Below are 17,599 nucleotides of genomic sequence, written 5' to 3' on the forward strand. Positions count from 1 at the left end.
GGAGGAGGAGAAGGAGGCGAAATGAAGCAAGAAGTCTGTCTCCCGGGCGAAGGTGTCCAAACGTCGGCGTGCTGGGATCTACCTGGTGGTAGACGCACACGCGCAACCTCTGGAAGCGACCGGCTTACTGCCCAGGGAGCCTGCGAGACTTTCCACCCGAGTATCTCCTAAAGGTAACTTTCAGGATAATGCCCCAGCTGGTGAGCCTGTAATTAGAGTAAGGGCTAATGACCATGGTGGTGGCCCCAAGCTGGCAGACACGGGTGACCGGGCAGAGGGCTTGTTCCTCCGACAGGAATCAAGGTCAGCCTCCAAGGCTGTGAGGACAAACGCAGGTGCAAGGAAAACCGTGGGGTCTCTAGGCGAGGTGGCCACGCACGCTCGCCCGTGCCACCTGCACCGGCATTGCCTGGCCTCACCCCTGCTTCCCCAAGGAGAGAAGCGGGGGAAATATATCGAGTTTCCCAATTTTCAAAACACGGTTATAACAATGAGCTGTCGCTGCACCTGCTTCCTTAGCGCCGAGCGAGCGGCCACAGCTCACCTCCCACCGCAAAGGCCAGCCTGGCCTGCGATGATTAACTCCAGCAGAACACAATGGTCAACATCTGAACCGCCTGTGTGCCAGGGAGCCTGTTTTCCTTGTTTATCTTGCACAGCAAGTTTTTAGCGCTGCTTTTTTTTTTTTTTTACAAAGGCCATGCCTACTCCAAATTCCCAGACGGTGAGTCACCCACGGGGAACCTGCGGAGCCACGTGATGGAGGGTGAGGAAACTTCACCCCACCAAAGGGTCAGGCGAGCTTGCCACCGGAGCACGGCTGGGTTTTAAAAAACAAACCTGTTTCCTACGGCTACGCTCTGGCCTCAGCCAGCAAGTAAACAACTTGTGGAGGCTGTTGGTTCGCTAGCTGTGCTTCTCCGGCTCCCTGCCTATCTCTCCCGCCTGAGGGCTGCAGTAGCAAAGCGTCTGCTTTTCACCCAGGCTCGGCATTTTATCCTTGTGGAAGCATGATTGCCCTATTTTTTTATCAAGGCTGAGTAATCTATGTACATTACAAGGCTGTCATCTTAATTCCTAAACCACCCAAGCTCTCAGTCTGAAGTACAGGGTGTGGATGTGCTGTCTCCAGCAAAACCCAACAACAAGAGCAGGCCTTTGAGGTCATGAGCAGCCAGTTGGAAATTAGAGCAGCCCTGAGGCTAAAGAAATTCAGAGGCAGTAGAAAGTTTCAGCTAAGCAAGAAAAAAGTCCAACACGCAGAGGGTGTGCTACAAGGACATTCGCGTCCCACAGCATTTGCCGTCGCAGTAAGCGGCTTGTTAGAAGTGAAAAGTATGAAGGTGATGATATTTTGCACCACCTTCCCGCTTTTGTAGCATATAGCAATGACATATGCAATTCATTTTTTGTTAGAACGTTATGGAATATTCTGTAAGGGTAACGCATCGTGCTATGAAGTGGGGAGCAGTTGTCATGAAAAGGGAATTTATTATCACTGCTAAAGATGGCCCCAAAGTGCCTAGAATAACCTCTGTGAGATGCAAAGGTAGATCAGAAAGCGTGAGTGGTTTTCTGCTTATGCTGTAGAGGACATCTGCTCTACCCTTCAGCCGGGGTGCGTGTTACCTTCATATCACCACTGTGTTATGAATCTAACTGTAGGCAATACCGAGTGAGGCCAAACCTAAGTATCAGTGTCTGTGATGCTGCTGTAGTGCCACCGTGTGAAGTCCAGCCCAGGTCTGCTCAGCGCTACTTGGCCTCAATGTCCTTCTGCCTTTGTTCTCTGACACCTCGTCTACCTTTTCAGAGCTTGCCCTCTGTTATGAGTCGGGGGTGAGGGGAGCGGTGGTGGTGGTGTGAGTAGGTCCCAGGATGGGGATAGGAAGGGCCAGGGGGTCTGGGAGAAGGCTAACGAAAAGGGGTCAACCTCCTCAGGCCATCCACGCGCTGCAGGTTCCCACCATTCGCATCATTGTCTGACCCATGCTCTCTCACCACCTCTTCCCCCAAGCTAGCCAAACTTTGTGCTGGCCTCCAAGGCAGGACAACCTGGATCGCTTCGTGGGTCTGGCCCCAGTTCGAATTCCACTGAAATCAAGGTGGCAGAAGGAGAGATGTTCCTCCCTTAACTCCTGTGGACCTCAAAGTAGGTACGATTTAGAGGACAGCTGTGGGGACCAAGCTAGTGTACTGTTTAAATTACTGTTTGTTGATTTACCCTCCTTGTAATTCCGCATTGGTTTTATTATTACTATTTATTAAAGAATGAAATATAATGGAAGTTTTGTCTTTAAGCTGAGTGAAATTTTGTTTGGTTCCTTTCCCACAAAGCACCACTTTCCACCATCTCCTCTCACAGGCAGGGTTACTGGGGACCTTGGTGAAAGGTGTGAGCTGCAGGCTGGGAATGCCAGAGATTTCCCACACAATGCCCACAAAGTTTCTGAGACCAATTATGTCGTAGCTTGTTTTTAACAAATGTCAAAATGGAAAAAAATCAAGCCATCAGTCTGCATACTGAGCCCTTCTTTGCAAAACAGAGGACCTTTATGAGGAAGCCAGCCTTCACAGTACAGTATCATAGGTGTCCAGCATCTTGTATGATGGGCATACAGATTACCCTAAGGTTTCCCCTAGAGAAAGTCGTGCTGGAAATCATGATTTCCATCTCCAAGGCTCATTCAACCCAGAAGTTTTTAATTTTATAAATGAACATATGGTTTAATTTGAAGTCATGGTATGCAGCCTAGCTTGTTGAATGGACATTTTTAGAAAGCATTGGTAACATATGTGGGATAGTGGAGTTTTGTTTTGGTTAGAGATTTTATGGAGGGTTGGTTTTTGGTTTTTTTTTTCTTGACAAGCACAGCAACACAAGCTGGATTATTAGAGCACCTCAGTCCTGTCATCGTTCATATTGTCATGGACTGTCACAGTGATTGGTGTTCAGAAAGGATGCAATGAAATGTTTATGTGGAAGACTAATCATTGTTTTGTATTTTTTATTGACACTTTGCATGGTATATCCTGTGCTGGTTTTGTGGGGGAAGGAGGGTTGGTTATTTTGCTTTTAGCTGTCTAGCTCTTACAGTTGGTCTGCTCCTGCTCCTGCTGAAACCTTTGGGCACTTTAACATCCTTGCAAGCAGGCCTGGAGCCAATATGTCTACGAATGCAATAACAGAAGCCCCAAGTCTACGATGAGCTCTGAGCAGGAGGAATTCCATCTCCATATATGAGACCTTGCTCAGCTGCAAAACATGTCAGCATTAAGCCAGATTTTGTGCAGAGCAGCTAAATAAGAGCAAAGCTTCTTTAATTTTGAGGTACTGCTTCAACACTACAATGTCAGCTGCTCTTTTTCAGAGTCTGGGAAGCACACCTGGACTGCTGGTACAGCTCGCCTTGCTAAACAGTGCCACTAAGCTCGAGCTCCACCTCCTTTCCTTGCAGAAAGCAAGTTTCTACACTCTTCCCACTGGAATGCAGAGGTTAAGGGCCAGCAGACCTCTGGGCCTATACTGAACTTGGAGAAAATATAAAGGAGATGTATTCTTATTCATAATAAAAAGTGTAACTGCATTTTTTCCCACATGCCAATCTGGTTCCAAATTGGATATGCTCCATTTTAAAGAAAGGCAAGGGGGTGTTTTGAAAATAGCTAGAGTAACGACATTCACCCCAGACAGACAGCTCTCATCCCAGATCTGGTATCCCACAAAAAGCCAAACTATTTTCCCAGTGCTGGTCCTTCACCCATCTCACCTGCTTAACCATGCCAACAAATCCACTCATCAGAGGATGCGGGAGCAGCCTCTCAGCCTTTGGAGGGTGAATTTCCTTTACAGAGCTCAGCTGGAGGGGGTGATGCTTGCTCTAAAGGCTCTTTTTCACAGAGGGCTGTTAAGGCAGTCCCTGGGGTGTGAGAAAAAGGGAGGTGTAACTCAAGCACAGAGGAACAAGAACAACTGCACACAGCTTCTGCCTTCTTTTGCAGGGGGAAAAAAAAAATACGCTCGACTTTCACATACCTTCCACCTCCTGGCTTTCTCTCAGCAGTTCCCCAGGCAGTGGAGAAGGCTGAATTTAAAATGGAGGTTAGGAGATGCCCTGGAGCATATTTAAGCCTTGTTACTTGTCCTTGTGAAGACCTGTACTTTGTAACATGTAAGAAGCAGTGGACATCCTTTTGGCCTCTCTCCTCTCCCATCTTATCCTACATGAAGGAGATACAGATTCAGAAACATGTCATTTTATATCTGGAAAAGAAATAGGGGTTGAAATTATGCCTTCATCCAGCACAGAGAGGTCAGACTAGCCAGAGACTTAATGTCCAGGATTACTGGAAACATTACCTAAAATAATGGCTTTCTAAAACCCACTTATCAAAGGATATATGCCTGCAGCTGAGGCATTGTCGAAGATTAGACTCCAACACTGATGCATCCTGCTGTGAGAGAGCAGTGGGACAACAACCACGAGAGCAAGCTGACAGTGAGGACAAGCAATGTCACAGCCACATTCCTGCAGGTTGGTTTCTCCAGCCAAACTGAAGCCTTAGCCAAAGCAGCCTTCTTTGGCAAAAAAAAAAGATGAGTCAAGTCAGTGTACATTACAAATTAGGCAGTATTTCTTCATAAGAGCTTCCTGATCTAAATGAAAGTTAGCATTTTTTCATAGGTATGGTTCCTCACTAGCTGTCTTGGCATAGAGTAGTTCTCTATGTCCACTAAGTAAGTTTTGATATGTCTACATTGGTATTATTTTTAGCATCTGGGGTTTAGATTTCTGTATGTATGTGTGCAGAAGTTATGCTTAAGAGTCTAGACTGAAATTCAGCATCCAAGAAACAGGAAAACTAGTGTTCCAACTACAGTCTGTCCTCTGCCCCACCTCTTCAATGATAGCACTCATATGGTGAAAACTTCTGCTCAGTGTGCATTATTCACTCCTTGCTGTACCTTTACTTCCAGGGAGGTGAACCAGTGGCAGATCTCAGCTGCACCTGTCCCCAAACCAAAATAATTTTAGTTTATTTACAAATCAGTTCTGCAGCTTTTATAATTTCTATGGTATGTTTACTCCTAGCTTAGCTGTTAAAAGGGATTTATAAGAATGGCACAATGGAGGAAACAGAGCTTCCTTGCTTCCTCCTTTTTCCTTAGAAGCAGGTAAAAGCTGTGCACCCAGATTTTCCTTTATGCATCGTTCTGAGGATGTAACACAGCTGGGAGTGTCATACCATTTGCAGGCATAGTGGCAAATACAGAAGACTCCCTGAAGAGGTGTCTAATAATGTTAGCAGTAAGGGACATGCTATAGATAAGGCAGAGTTTTGTAGTTAACTTTTTTAAGGCATAATATGAAACTAATGAAGTTTTTAAGGGACAATGTTTTCTTTAGTTATTATGTTAATAATTGAATTTTGCTTATTAATAGTGGTAATTAATCGTTCTATGGATACCTAGGAAACTATCAATAGCTGTAGTAGGTAAATCAGAGGGTCATGTAGTTCCATACTCTGTCTCCAGCAGTGGGCATGAAGAAGTACATAGGAAAGATAAGAAGAGAGTGAGCACATGTGATGCTCCCTATGATTACTCTCTCATCTGCCAAACATTTTCAACTCAGGGTTGAACTAAGGTGTCTGGAGTTTCTTTGTGTTTGATACACCTCAATAGATTTCTGCTGCACAAACTCATCTATTCTTCCCTCCCTTTTAAACTTTTAGCATTCATAGCATCCTTTGGTTACTAGTTGCACATGTCTGCTCTGTTGTGCGGACCACGTCGTTTTCCTTTTTTCCCAGCTTCCTTTATGGTTGCTTAATTCTTGACCGAATATGTTCATGTTACAATACCATCAACAAGCAGAAGGTAGAGTGGAAGGAACAAGGCAAGTTTTGACTTTCTGGTATGCTCTGAAGAAACTCTCCCCAACTAAAGAGCAATGTAGAGTGCAGTACATAGCCTTTAGCTGGAAACAGGGATGGAGGAAACATATCAGCCATACGCAAAACTCAGATGACAAGAGGCTTAGAGCTGCCAAAAATTCAGTAGCTAAAATTCACTCACCAGAACCCTCTAATAAAATGACAGCATAATGAAGCTCCTAAAGGAAGAGTAATGCTATGTGTCTCCAAGCACACATCTCTGTGCTCACTGGATTAAATTTGGCAATTACAAAGAAAAACTTTGGGGTTGGAAATGCTTCTAATACTAGAATGATTTGCACAGCATTTAGGAAATCATGAGGACCTGTAAATCATTCTCTAACATGTTCATGAGTTCCCTGGTAATAGCGTTCCTTGATTTGAGTAGGTAAGCCTCGAAAAACAGAGAGACAATTATCATCTTTCCTGATGATGTTGGAGTTACAAAAGATAGCTTAAACTTCCAGAGTGCTCTTCTGCCAAAGTACTGAATCAAGGATAAACTCCCCAGGGTACTGTGATATGGGTCTGACTTGTCCTGAACAGGAAGAATTTAGGTGGCCATAGGAGAACCTGGTGCTCACAACCTTTCTTAAGAAAAGTGCATTTATACATGAGCTGCCTTTCCTTTTTAACGAACAAAACGGTCAGCAAAGACAGGAACTGAAATTCCACTTCATTCAGAGTAACACCAAATTCGCCTATTATGCTACAGATCTCTCCCACATTTATGATTCAATTTAGGAGATAATGTCAATGAAATTGAACGTTGTGACTGGATAATAGACAGCTGCTGAAAGATAAATGCTGAAGAGAAGCGATTTATTTTCAGAGAAAAAACCTATTTTTTTAATGATGAAAGTTTGGATCCATTACAGGTATTACTATTATACCGAGATGCTATTATTTGTGCAATGCGATAAATGATTTTCTTCTCTCCATGACAAGCAAAAAAAGATATTTGCTTTTATACTTCACTGTATTTGATTGAAAACCTACCTTCTTGTTAGCCAAAAGATGGAGCAAGTCAGTGAGGACTTTTAGTCTGTATTGCAGCTCCCCAGATATTTCTATAAATAACCTGTTCCATCACCTTTTATAATTACCTAAACATCAGTCATATAGATCAACATCTTGAACTATCTGAACCAGGGGATCATTCAGAACTGCAAAAATGTTCAGTTCAGGATCTGGCCAACACTTTTGCTGGCTAACACTGACTTTATATGGTATACTTGCTACAAAGATTGCATTAAAGGAAAAGTTAGGTTAAACACCAAGCACTGGGGTTTCAAAGTTCCAACATCTAAAACAATAAAAAATTAAATAGGTCTGGAAAACTTAATTCAGACCCTTTATGCGTATGCTTTACACCACAACTGTGTGTTTTGGTTTGGTTTGTATTATAACAACTTGACCTCACATTGTCATTTGCCATCTCCATTCCTTTCCCTCTCTTACCTGTCTTGCCTTTTGTTTGTTCCCCTAGTGTAATTTATCATTCCATCTTTGCTTCCTTTCTTTCTTCTTCATCCTTTAGTGTTCACTGTAGCAGACACGAGGCGTCTCCAGGGTCTCAGTTCTCATGTCTAGGCACTATGACAGCCAACCAGATCCACATTACCTTCTGCCTCCCTCTCTCCTATGTACTCAGTCACTTTGTTGCTATTAAAAAAAATAAATTAAAAAAAAAAATCCAGCCATCAGTTAGGAATTTTCAGAGAATGCAAGATACTTAGTGTTTTGTGCAGGTGAATCTGACAGCCAGACTCTAACAAGTCTTGGGGAACCAATGATTTATTTTTTTTTTTTAAGGCAGGGCAAAGGCAAACGGAATCACAGCCATTGTGTACGAATAGAGGAAGCTGAATTTACAAATGCATACGCACATGGAAACATGCTAGCTGACAGCACACACGATTTCAGAGCTGATCTGCAGGCCAGGCTTCCAGAGTGACTGCTTTCCTAGATGTATTCGTAATGGACGTTTTACCATTGTCCTCACAGGCTCTGCTTGTTGTGTGCTGGGTAACCAGTTGCCTGTGGACATTATCTCTTGTAAAAGCAATCTTGAAGGCAGCATGAACAAATCCTGAGCTGCCTAAACTTACCAGGAGTTGACCATAAATTTGAAGAACATCTTGGATTCATGCTTGTCAGGCCATACTGACAGTGGGGGAGATGATGGTTTTTCTCAGGCTACTGATGTTCAGTTTGTGGGACAGATATGCAGCAAGTATCAGGAGCCCATGACCTTTAGTCAGAAGCAAAAATTGAATGATATCCACCATGACTGCACTAAGGGTGGGGTTCCCCTGAGTGGACCCTGGGTGTATTTGTCTCAAGGATAGACCCAACGCAGTCGGGCATTCTGTTCCTCTGGGCTGCCACGATGGGCACGGGACCATCACGGCAAGCAGCATCAGCCACGGCAAAGCAGCTAATGGGCTGTGTCACAGCCCCCACAGCAATGAACTTTCCAGTGCAGAAATTGTTATGCCCAGGAGCTGTACAACCCAACATATGTGTTGTCTCTCTTTGAGGTGGTACTTGCTTCTTATGAAATGCCATGAAGCCAAACCTGTAAATTAGCAGTTCTCTAGTAGCCATGCTTTGGCTGCTTGCTAATTAGGCAAAGTCATGACTACCATGACACAGTGAAACTGAGCTTGGCAGCAATTTTTCAGAAGATTTCTGGCCCACTTTCTGGTATCAGTCAAGGTGGCATGGTCTGGAAGATGACTTGGTCCTCCTTGCCCATCGAGATTCTTCCCGTTCTTTTAACTTTCTTTCTCGACCTCGCTGGTAGCATCTTGGTTTAGAGAAGCATGAGCAATATTAGTTCAATATTTTGTTATATGGTGGCTCTTGATGTCAGTGCATTGCAGACATTGAAGGAATACCATGACTGCTAGATGGCCCTCATTAGGATGGTCACCAAATGTTTAAAGGGTAGGTGACATTCCAAAGCCAGCCAGTCTTGCCTGCTATGTAGATGCACCCAGATGTCCTAGAGATGCCCCAGGGATCTGAAGCATCGACACAGAGGAATCAATCCAAGCTTGGGACTCTACGACTGGGAAGGCCCTAAGGATCAGGAGAAGCTTGGGCCTCAGAAGTGTAACAGGCAGAGCTGAGCACAGCTGCTAGCCATTACACCTCCACTCCCTAAGTATAGACACACGTTTTTTAAGTATGTTGAGGATCAGCTATTGTAATAGCTGTGCATGGATTTTCATGGACAGGAACTAATGGAAATATTGCCTAAATTGGACACTTCACACAGGTGGTTACTAAAATATTTACAGGCACACCACAAGGTGAAATAATTAACTGAACATTAATTGTTTTCACGGTAAGTAGTATGAGTATCGTGCAACAGCATCTGTTGCTTTCAAATTCCCCACACAAAGGGAGATTTCTTTTTGGTATGGCCTTGCCTTCACATTAGACACCATCATACCTTAAAGACCATGTAGATATTCAGTTGCGTTCTCAGCCAACAGTTAAACAGAAGCACTAAATGCCTGATGGCAGTTACAGACTAGCTGAAAGGCAAAAAGAAAGACAGCACCTGTTTACAGCCTTTCATTTGTGTTAGGTTTACTTAGCCTCATTGGGATGGTTATTATTTGTTCTTTGTGAATATTTCAGTTAAAAGGCAGACTGAAGAAAAAATTGTTTGCTACCAAAATACAATACTGGCTTTTCTGAACATTAATAATAATAATAATAATAATAATATTCCACATCTTGGAAAAGTACACTTGAGTGTTGCTCAGTATCCAGCAGGGCTTATGGACAGACTGATAAGCCTTCAGTTAAAAAATCTTACAATACATAAACAAGTAAATCAATGGAAAGGGATATACAGCTTGTTGGTTTTGTCAATTTTGCATAAGAAGTCAGCTATAATAGAAATATTTCATTTGTGGCTGTATCCATGGGTTCTCACATGCTGTGCACAGGGCACAAAAGGCAAATTCAGATTCAAAAATCCACTGTACATTCCCCCATCAATAGGGATTACATGGGATTTGTTTACTCAAAGTTTTCACATTCTTTGACCATCTTTAATGGCCATATAATTTCATATGGTTATAATATACTTTAAACATCTATGAAAATATTATGAATCTTCTGAAAAAAAAAATGTATAATTTACTAAACAACACCAAAGGAAAGCTGCAATCTTTGTCAGAGTTTGAAAATTATTAATAAAAAAGTGTCTTTGGAGATTGCAAGCACCCTTGGCAGTAAAGGGGCTTGATGATTTTGTTTTTTCTTCAGTGCAATGAAAGCAAATGATTTCTATGGGGAATATTCTTAATTCAGTTCAGCAGATTCTATTACCTAAACCAATAGTGTTTTTTAATGCAGTCAAGATATTCATGGGAATTAATTTTTTTTCATAAAGTTTTCCAGAAAGCAACAAAACAATGGGAAATGCATAATTCATGTGCTTCACAGGGAAAGGGACACTTTTTATTTACTTGTAAAAGTAAAAAAGAATGTATGTTGTAAAGTAGCCTGTATAATATTGGAATAAATTCAGTGTTATTAAAAGATGGTGTGAATTAGAGACATAAGGTATAGGAAAGAAAACCACTGAAACTGTACAGAAAAAAACCCTTTTGAGGTCTGCTATAGAACAAGCAGAAGACTGGAGGATGTGGTTTAGAAGGATTTATATGCAGTATTTTCTGTCCATGAGAACAGTGAGTTCATTTTTAGAAATGTGTAAAGTGATATTACTGCTTATCCACTTCAATCCATCAAATTAGTTCTATAATTACAAAATATTTTGAAGGGGGCCATTGTATTTCAAAACCTACAGAATTTGAATATTTTGATTCTTTTATATATGTAGGTTTATATGCTGAATTTATTGAATTTATGATTGTTTCCTAATATTGTATTGGGTTAACTGCTCAGTGAATAATAAAATACATGAAGCTGCAAGCAAACTCTGGAAATCATCTAGTCCAAGCAGGGCTCTCTTCACAGTTAGAGCAGATTGCTCAGGGCTTTGCCCAGCTGAGCTTTGAAATTCTCCAAGGATGGAGACTCCACAGCCTCTATGGCAAACCCATGATGACGTCATAGTAGTATTCCAAGACATGTCTTTTTTTAGAAATTTTTGTGTCTGAATTCCAACTTTAAATCCTGCTTACCTGCCACCTAGAGCTGTACAACTCCTGAATTTCTGGCTCCCATGGCAGTATGTTGACTGTATTTCAGGTATTTTCAGCATTTTAATGACGTGTATGTGAAAGACACATCAACAAACAAAGAATATAATACCCTTAGGATGCATTCGGTGTGTACAGCAATGTAATGCTGAATTAATTTCTGTAATGCTGAGTATGTTTATTATTGATTGAAAGTGTTTATAATTATTAATATAACAACTATACCAAGTAGTACCTCATACGGACTATGTTATTTTAAGTACTTTCTCTCTTCTGGAAGTAGCAATTAAAGTTTAATTTCAATAAACAATTTACCAGAAAATGCTCATTTTCATTCCTTTTTTTTTTTTTCCCTAAAAAAAGTGAAAAATCCTACTTTTCTCCCAGATATGTAAAGAATCCATAAACGCTACATGTCTGGTTTGGATTCCAAGTCCCTCAGTTGACTAAACATTCCTTAAACTCATTTAAATTAACTAACTTTGTCTCACTAATTTGTAAGTAAATGGTGGAGCGGAATCTAAGCTATTCTTTGAGAAACAATAGTTTTGATATTTGAAAGAATATCTGTACCTTTGAAAGGTGATATGCATTATTGTAGACACAGATTTGGAAGATCTATTTAGGAGGTGACGAGGAAAGACAAAACAAACAGTGATAAGTTTTGTAGGCACTGATGAGGAGCTAAAGCCTATGTAGTGGCACTGTGAATTTTTATTTTATTGGAGGAGCAGGAGATATTGCACTAGCTAGTGATCCTTCTGCTGAAAATATCAAGTACATAGAAGGTGATGAGTTTGCTTTTTAGTATCTACCCTAAATTCAATCAGCAAGATTAAAATCGACTACAATGTGCATGCAAAGCATTTATCTGCTACAAACAGGCAATGCGCTCTGAGTGCTCTTTCATCTGCTGCAGTAGAGCAAAGTTACACTGCTCAACATTCAAGAAAGAATTTAACTTGATGGTGGTGGGTTTGGTTTTTCTGGTTTTAGTTTGGTTTTTTTGTTGTTTGTTTTTTTGTTTTTTTTTTTAATTTTAAACCGACTTTGTTATTGTGAAACCCTAATGGTCTTCCTATCACTCGGATAGCCAGAATATGTGATGTTATCCATTGTGACAATGTTATTAATTCACTGTAACAATAAACCGTGACTATCTGTAGCGCACATGCTGCATGCTGAAATGCATATGATTACATTAGTTAATAATGGGGGATTTTATCTGCCTTTCTTCGTTGTTTTTTCAAACAGCTCTTCATGAAAATTTCAGGTGTCTCCTACTCAGTAGCAAGTCATAACTCCACGTAGATGGCTCTGTTTTCTTATCATACATGGTGTAAAGAATGGTCTGCCCTTTCTCCCTCTCCTTTTATTATAATGACTGCAATTACTACTTGAAACCTCTATTCACCTTCTTTTGATAAAGCACAGAAAACTACAAAATCTCTTAAAAATTAAGCACTGTGCATATTAATGAAACAGACCAAGATGGTGTTTAGCTATTGACACTAGCATGATCCATTCTGCTAAACAGACATATGGGTTACGTATCTTTCTGCCTGTATTTAGAAAAACATTGACCCAACCACAGCCTTTGCTTCAGTTTCTTGAAGGATAGCTTTGCTTTACTCTCACTTCAGTGACTACACAAACTAGCCAACCTGGCCTGTGTCAAGGAAAGAATTTTCTTCGTAGTGATGCTACAAATCTGCATTTGAAAGAAATAGCCTCACAATTGCTCTGAATTGCTTACCATTAATTTCAGATAGGGCTCCCAGATTTCCATCTGTGATTCCCTGCACAAAAAATAGCTCCCAAGAGCTCTACATTTTTCTGGCTTACCTACAACACATGCGAACTACCAAGGCTTGTGCTATGGAAACAATATGTTCATCCTCATTAAGTGCAGTGCATGTCAAACACATCAGACCTACTGTGCAGATGATCAATTTAGTAAGATGATTTCTACACAAGGTTTAGCATAATGCAAAGATGAAAACATTTGTCACCTGAAAAATGCAGCAGAGTCATCCACTTTCACTTAAAGGATCTAAAATGAAGTCTCCAAAGTCAGCAAGGGAAGAAGGTGCTTTGTACCACACATTATCAGCCTGATCCATCTCTTTGTGAAGACACTCGCAAAGATTCCCACTGGTTTCAATTATGGATGACTAACCATGCATTGCCTTTCACAAAAGGAGCATGAGCATATTTTCACTACCTAAGCCAGCGGTGGTAACTAAAAGATGATATGTATGTTCCTTCCAGTAGGAGGATACCAATAGCCAATATCCACAGGCTAACACATCTGTCTGGTTATAGGAGTCATTCTTGTTAGAAAAAGTTTGTTATTCTTTCTGTTGTGGTTTTTTTTTTTCTTTCCCTGATCAACATATTACAATTTTCAACAACAACAAAAAAATGTACAGAGCAATGTTTCCTACAATCACCCCAAAGGACTTCCATAGGGAACCCAAAAGTTTAGAAGATAATTACTTTGTTAACCTTCACTATTCTGCCAAATGTCTTTACTGGGGTGAACAATAAATGCCACAATGCACTCCAGCAATAGCATAATACAGTATTGATTATTACAATTCCATGAGCAGGGGGAAACTCTATGCTGAATTATACTCTTCACTGTAAATTTCAGGAAGATTTATAGTCCTTTTTCTATAGTTTATCCAAAACAGCTGATCATGACTATACAAACAGCCAGGCACTAAAAATATTTTAACTGCAGTTTATATTCCAATTTAACAAATCAGGAATATCTTCAACTATCCCATGTATTAATTATGCCGCAGCTTCGTCTCCTTCTAAGGGTTTGAGAGATGGCACAGTCGGAATGCAGCCTGTCAGGCTGTTTTATCCTCACTGCTTGGGTTTGGAGGAGGAGGGAAGCGGGGCGGGGGGGAGTTGCTTAGTAAAACACACCATCTTCTTGTATTTAAGTGGAGTTTTACATCTCTGCCACTCATGACAATCCTTTCGATGGACCCTCTAGAAATAAGGCCCCAAAATCAGGGAGGGGGGGAGGGAGTACCTTTTCCGCACAGTGCAGCCACCCCTGGTGCTGCTGTTGGTGGAGAATGGGCTCTGTCACTCACAGTCCTCTCTGCTGGGTGATCCGCAGGCAGGGATTCCTGTATGAAGCTGGGAGAAGTGCAGAGGAAGCCAACACCTCTCAACTATGCCATAACTAGGATGGCTTATTTCTCTGGGGAAGAAAATGCATATATACATACATAAATTTAGCTGGCGCTGGAATAAAAATGCATGGGGAGGGAGAAGGCATATTCCTTTTTTATTATCTTCCCCTACTGGAAAACCATTCCTTTCACTCTTTAGCACTTAAGTACAAGTGGACATGCCATTTATCTTCTGAAGCCTCTTTTTGCTACAGAGAGATTTCTTGAATTTGTTCTGGTGTTCAAGTTCACTTGACAATTTCATTATTCATTGTGTTAGATCAGGTATATTTAGATACTTGATCTCTGGGCAAATTGTGACCAAGTGCAGGACCTCTGTCTATTCACCAGCTTACCTGTGTCTGTTAAGTTGTGATTGCTTGTATCCGCGGATCCACAAAGCCATGGCATGTCGCTTTGCTTCTGCGTTTTCACTTGCTCAGCGTATCCTCTCCTGATACCTAAATTTAGATTCAGTAGCAATTCATTCTGCAACTTGTACTGCTGACAGGGTAGGCAGTTCTGCGGTGATATTCTCTCTGATGTGCTGAACACTGCACAAGACAGAGAAGAAGTCATTAATGTATTAAACTTAACAAGATGGCAATTAATGGAGAACATGGCTCTCTGGATTTGTTTCAAGTGTACATTTAAATATGAACGTAAATTCTTTTGCAATCTGAACTGTTCTCTATTTAAGTTTCCTAATTGGGATTGAGAGCTACTAATGATACTGACCTGATCTCAGGTTGTGCCAGGATGGATTTTGTAAAGGGGTGAGCGCTCTGGACCCAATTCTGCAAGTGCTTCTTATGCGTATGGCTAACTTTAAGCCACATGAAGAGTTCTATTTATCACAAAGATTCTTCTTGTGCTCTCAGGTTGAACGTACTCAGCTGCTTTGCTGGAGCAGGGCAGGAGCATGCACCCTTTTCAGTAGTTTTTCACCCACAACTATTTAATTATCTTATCCAACATCTTGTTGCTTCGCTTCCAGGTAAGTCATTTAGACCAAAGACTCCCCTCTAAATCTTCCTTCCCTTTCTGTCTGTTTAACTAAAGCTCCCTTTTTTAAACTGCTGCTATGCCAAGCAATGTGTTTTGGATTAGCTTGACATTATTTAAAATTTACTTCTTTTCAGCAAGTTAGGAGAAATCTAAAGAAGCCATGCTGAACGCTAAGTAGGGATTTTGCATCAGGTTTAAGTTAGGCGCATATATCCAAACAATCTTCTTGACTTTCCCAATTATCGCACATCACTTGAAATGTGTCTGTCCTGATGTGGGATGGTACAAGGAGAAAGGAATCACAGGCCCACTGTGTCTGTGTGTTTTCTCTTAAGTATGGGGCATATGTTATATAATAAATTTAAACCTGAATTTATTTCACTGCAATTTAAGCGTAGTCAGATTATTTTGAGTTTGCCATGACTATTAATGTACATGTGCCCATTATCACGATCAAACCGAAAAAGCTCAAACGTTGTCAAACCGTAGCTGCCGGATCACGCAGCTCATAAAATACTTCTGAGACCCATTTATGCCAAGACCAGGCAAGTTTCTTGTGCACGCAAGTCCCAGCTTAGATTAATGCATCCTGTAATCATGTATCCTGCATCAGGAATAGCATCACGAAGAGGGGAACAGGTGGCCAAACATAGCACAAGCCCAGCTGTAGGGAGCCTGACCTAGTGAAATCTAGTTTAGCTGAAGTCTAGTTTGTGAATGCTCCTGCAAGACCGCTAACACAGTTCTGTACCTAGAAATAAGTTGGTGGCCTTCTGCTTCCTACAGCGAGGAGGAACGTAGACCAGAGTGTGGAGAATCAGTTCAGGAAAGTTCTTTGCGATAAAAATGTATTCTTGCTTAAGAGCGTCTAGCATCCTCTGCCCAACCCGAAACCACAGCGGCAGAGTGACAAACAAGTCTCCCTCTCTAAAGCCATAATGAAGAGCTACATTAACAAAGCAATAAAAAACTTGTCATAAATTAACTGCTTGGATTTCTCAGGGGGGCATCAAAATTTTTCCTCAGTTTCAGCCCATTCCACCCTCTACACTAAAACACTCCCAGGGGCTGGCAGGCTCTGGGTCCTGGGGGTGAGTCCTGCTCTCCCTGGGGGAGGTCTGGTGAGGATGGTGCCCACCCATGGCATGAAATATGCAACCTCCCTCCTCTCCACCCATCCACAGTGCAGCAACGAGGAGCCCAGAAAGCTTATTTAATACCTCCCTGCTTGCGTGTAATTTCTTTCGGTTTCTACAGAAACAGAATGACAACATCATCCTTGCGAAGATAAGAAAGCATCAGGCTGAAGCATGACCTTTACTTCATACGGTCATTTTATTGTGGCTATATGAGTAGCAGGATCCTAAAGAGCAGCAGATATGGAGCTCATATTCTCATGTTATTGGTTAATTGCTTACTACATCTCAAATTCAGTCGACTAAGTCTCTGGCTGGGAAATTTCTTGGTACAAAGGGATGTGCGTGTGCATGCACACACATGTATGCGTGTGCACAGACATATGCATGTGCTCGTGGGTGTTGAACAGCTCCGTGCGAGAAACGGTGTTTTAACAGTGTGTTTGCTGGAGTAAATGGTGTTCACGCAGTTCCAAAGCAGGTGCAAGATACCCATATGCTGTGCTTTTTTAACTCTTAAACCAAATTTACTGTGAAAATATGTGCAGTATGTGATTGTGATTTTTAGCTTATCTATTTATCTCTACTGGGTCTTGGATTTTTTTCCTTGATTTACTCGTTTGTGAGCCTCCTGGTAGAAGATTCATTAGCATTTACTGAGTTGATAAACAGTTTCTATTCTCCAGTCCTGTTATCATTTTCTATTACATTTTTTTGAATCAATTCTTTTTATTCATTGATATCAAGCCTTGTAAAAACAACTTTGAATAACCAGCGCATTAAAATGAATCAGCCATTAGAAAACATTTGACACGAAATATCTGTCCCCTGTCCTTTGATCGGTTTTCTTACTGTCCTAAGCAAACATCTTGGAATCAAGTCCTTTATCTCAAGACTGCCCAACAGCTAGATACAGAAGCACCCATCTGTCTGTCTGTCTATCTACCTACCTGTGTATCTTCTGTTTGTTTACGAAACATTTTTCCTGGACAGTTTATATTCTCAGCAGAAATTTGCAACATCTGAAATGAAGTGAATAAAGGGTTGAATATGCTGTTAGCCAAACACTCCCCAAAAAGGGCAGACTTTGGGAAGTTTTCTTTAAATGCTCAGATCCTCAGTACTTCATATT

This window comes from Haliaeetus leucocephalus, unplaced genomic scaffold, assembly GCF_000737465.1.
Source record: "Haliaeetus leucocephalus isolate CR32 unplaced genomic scaffold, Haliaeetus_leucocephalus-4.0 Scaffold373, whole genome shotgun sequence".
NCBI lineage: Eukaryota > Metazoa > Chordata > Aves > Accipitriformes > Accipitridae > Haliaeetus > Haliaeetus leucocephalus.